The 4233-nt window shown below is 45.1% G+C and overlaps 1 non-coding gene across 1 annotated transcript; it reads left to right on the forward strand.

Annotated features, from left to right (window-relative positions):
• The first annotated feature begins 3570 nt into the window (after window positions 1–3570).
• trnak-cuu (transfer RNA lysine (anticodon CUU)) lies at window positions 3571–3643 on the forward strand. The gene has a single exon. It is a non-coding gene; the product is annotated as a tRNA-Lys (tRNA).
• The last annotated feature ends 590 nt before the right edge of the window (window positions 3644–4233 follow it).

The raw sequence follows: 4233 nt of genomic DNA on the forward strand, positions 1-4233 counted from the left end.
AGTCCACTTGGAACGTTTAAATCATTCTACAATCCTACAGTTTCACTGAGCTTTTGTCCAAAGCCACGTTCATGTCTCACATGTATATAATATATATGTGACACTCTTTCATCTACTCATTAACAAAAATGCAGTCTAATACCAGTAAATTTGTGCAGAAGAAAACGTTGTTTGTGCTGCTTCTTTATTTATTTATTTAGTTTAGTTAGTATTTTTTAATGTGTTTTCTTTCAAGTCACATTTTGTCCATGAACTTCATAATCAGAGTCACCATCTCATCACATGACTAAAGTCTGGGTTCTGTATTGGTGGTAAAATATCCTTCCATGCCCCTCACTAGTTTGCACACAGAAAAGCATATTTTACTGGTTTCAGATCTCTTAGCTTGTTCTCTCTCTTAAACCAGCTGAGGCAGCTTTCATTGTGTAATCGTTGTCGTCGTCTTCCGTTTACTCCTTACTAGTAAGGGTCGCGGGGGGGCTGGAGCCTATCCCAGCATCTACGGGCAAGAGGTGGGGTTCACCCTAGACAGGTCACCAGTCCATCGCAGGGCCAACATACAGAGACGAACAACCATTCACACTCACATTCACACCTACGGTCAATTTAGAGTATCAATCAGCCTCGTCCCCTCTTGATGTCTTTCGACTGTGGTAGGAAGCTGGAGTACCCGGAGAGAACCAATGCAGGCACGGGGAGAACATGGAGACTCACACAGAAAGATACTGCGCCCGAGCCGGGACCAGATTCATGGAAATCAAGTGTCTGAGGCTGTTAGCAGCCATGAAGTTGATCTGGTTGGCACTGGTATTTGTTCTTGCTGCAGCTCAGGAGTGATTCAGGAGAAGAGTTTCAGAACAGCCCAGGTTGGGGACTGGAATTTTAAAATTTCCCCTGGAACCAGACAACCTTGGGAGGTAAAACCTCCAATCATAGCCACTCAGATGCAGCAGCAGAAGCTGTCATCCACCCTGACAGTCAGAGCATCAAGTCAAGGAAACATCACCATCTTGTAGTTCCAAACCTCCACCTGTCAAATTCAGCTACTTCTTATTGTGGGACTTTAAACTTGAACACCATGGAATTTGGACAAGGAGTTTTCCTTCAAGTCCAAACATCATCGTCCAGCCTCCAACCAGAGGTCCATCAGTTATCATGGAGCCACAGGTGGAGTCTGGATTCTTTTCTGGAATGAGACGGCAATGACAGTCCTGCCAAGTGACATCACTGACATGAATGGATGACTTCAGTCATGTGACTGGATGACTTCAGTCACGTGACTGGAGGACACCCAGATAGCAAAGGTCCACTCATGTGTGTCCTCACTGCTCCACAGGTCTGTCAAATGTTCTGTAAAATAGTTGGACCCAGCAGAGCTGCTAGATTAGGAGTTGATGGAGTCGTTGCAGATACCAGGGTCCAAAGTCCAGCTTGACCCTGGTTTGTGCAGTTCTTTGTCAAGCTCGCAGCCATTCTTTTCACTGCCAAGCTAAAGTGACTTCTGTCAACAAAGGTCAACATACAAAAGGATATTTCTACTGGCAGTTCAAGATTTTGATCAAACTCCTTTTTCAGAGCTGGAACCTTCCTCTTGTGTCAGCTTTCTGTTCCCATCTCCATGGTAACGGTCAGTTTTGACCCACGTCTTCAATCAGCTGTCAAATAAACTAAAACAGTTTTCTATCCTCCAAGTTGTTTCCATCTCTTGGTGACCTTGTTAGGCTTCCTTATCCATGGAAATATTGGTTTGAAGATTTAGTTGTGGGCCTCTGGACCTTTTTTTAGTCACTAAACCCTGGATTTATTTTTTCAGCAACAGAACTTTAATACAAACACAAAATGAAAAGCAGAACAAGCCAGAACCCAAAATATGGATTTGCAAGGTCAACAAACAACAACCAGTCAAGCAAACCAAACCAACAGAAACCAACTACAAATTGTTTGAGTCATGACAAAGTCCAGGACCCACTTTTCACCCTACAATGTAAACCAATGGGAGGCTGTCTCCTCAGACACACATAGCCTCAAACTGACGCTTCTCTCGTCTACACTGTAACTCTCTCCACTTCACAAATAACTTCACTACATTCCTGACAAAAATGCCTACTAAAATATGTTACATTCAACTTTTGACCACAATCTGGGGATTGATGAGCCTTTTTCAAACAACAAACTCTCCAAAAATCCTCTCTCCTCTCCACTCTGACAGAGAGCAGCGGGGGAGGGGCTCTTAGAGGCTCAGCTCTGATTCTCACTTGGTGTCACACTGAGGCTTCTACCTCCTAAACTACAAGTCCCACCGCTCTCATAAAATACATCCTTGGATTCAGGATGACTCCTGCTACTGGGCTGCAGTGGACAGAAGGAGGCTCAGGCCCAAACAACACTGCCTCCAGCTTTAATTAAGACCTCAGTTTTGTTCTCTGCCTCCATGACAGGTTAATGGACATCAACTGGTCCTGAGTCACCAGGAGACACGGCGATGTCCAGCTGAGTGACATCAGCAGGACTGTGGAGGTTTATACTGAGTCTCCTGACGACAAGTGGCAGTACAGAGATATTAAAGAGGGTCTGAGCTAAAACTGAACCTTGGGGAACTTCAACCTTTGATCTCAGAGTTCTGTTTTTAATCTTAGAATTCTTTCTTTGATCTCTCCTTGATTTCTCAATGATTTCTTTGTGGACTCCAATTGTCTCTGATCTCTCAGTGAGACAAAGACAGAGCAGCTCCAACCTCAGCCTCCAGGAGGCCCTGATCCTCTAGTGGTCAGTCCTCTGTGTTGTGGCTGCAGCAACCCTGGTTTGAATCAGGGTCCCAGCAGCAACATTCCTACTGACTAGTGTTTGTTGTTCAACTGGACAGTTGGTCTGGTGAAGCTCTCTCAGACACTCTTTTCTTCATCCTCCCTTCAGGCTCAGCAGCATCAGTGTCAATGTGTCTGACTCGGACCAGAACCCTCAACCTGGAGGCTGTGGTGCAATGAGAACACATCTGACAACCAATCAGAGGAGGGTCTGTTTGACTCCTGGAAACTCCATGAAAGCCTGAGAGGAACTTGTTCTTCATCTCCAAATTCCCTCCCTGCACGTTGTCTCTCCAGAAATCATTCAAGTCCAAGTTGAACCTTAGACTAAAAGCTCCCAGTAGGTGATGCAGGCTCCACCTCACTCCTGGTTCTGGAACCTCACCAGTTCTTGCTCTCTCACCACTTGGATCTCATGTTCCTGACATCTCTGAGCTTGTTTCCTATCCACCTGTCTCATGTTGATGAGGTCATCCAGCCTGATGATCTCTAGGTTCTCCTTTGAGTGGTTCCCTCTGGGAGAGTTCTCTCTCTGTAACTTGTGTGTGTGTTTGCTCGTATCCTGTTTCTCCTTGACAGCACTTTAGTGTTTTTACCACTGGTGTCTCATCTGTGGTTCACCTTTTATTTGACTTCTTTGTCAAAGATGAAGGTGTTTGTGGTCATTCATCAATCATGTGATGGCTCATGTGACTGTGAGTCTGATGGAGAGCTTGTAGCGTCTCTCACTCTGATCACTTCAGGCTATTGAAGCTACTCTGATGTAGCCTGACTAGCTCAGTCGGTAGAGCATGAGACTCTTAATCTCAGGGTCGTGGGTTCAAGCCCCACGTTGGGCGTTCATCTTGAACATCCCTGCTTGTCCTCTCACTTTCTGCAGCTGTGATTGGGAATTGTAAGAAAAATCACTGAATGAACAACACAAACACAGACTGTGTCTGAAGTTCCACACCTGCACCCGACTCAGAATGAAAAACCAGTTTGGAATCAATTGTATCCACTGTCAATACTGATTCTGGAGAAATTTCTTCATATGTATTGATGGACGCGAGCCAAGCAGAAATTTCCCACAATGCCATAGTGTTTGGTCAGTGTTGAGCAGGCGTCAGTCTGACAATGATGTCATATTATTGTGTCATCACCTGACCAGACCCAAAAGTAGGCTCAGGTATCAGTTTCTTCTCAATGCTAATGTCTGCTAGCTTAGTCTGCTACTTTGATGGCTCTGCCTGCTCAAAGGTCCAGACCCCTGGATGTGGTGGTTCCTACCTGAACGTAGATTCTTTCAGCTCATGTTGTTAAATCAACTCACCAGGAACACCAGTAGATTTCAATGGACTGACAATGAGTCTCATTGAATGGGTGTCTCGTCCAACGAGAAACACTCAGTCTCAGGTTGAAGCTCATCAATGAGGTCTTGTGGATCAGT

The sequence above is a fragment of the Aulostomus chinensis genome, chromosome 1, assembly GCF_037954235.1.
Source record: "Aulostomus chinensis isolate RoL2024-O1b breed Wild chromosome 1, RoL_Achi_v1.0, whole genome shotgun sequence".
NCBI classification, from domain to species: Eukaryota; Metazoa; Chordata; class Actinopteri; order Syngnathiformes; family Aulostomidae; genus Aulostomus; species Aulostomus chinensis.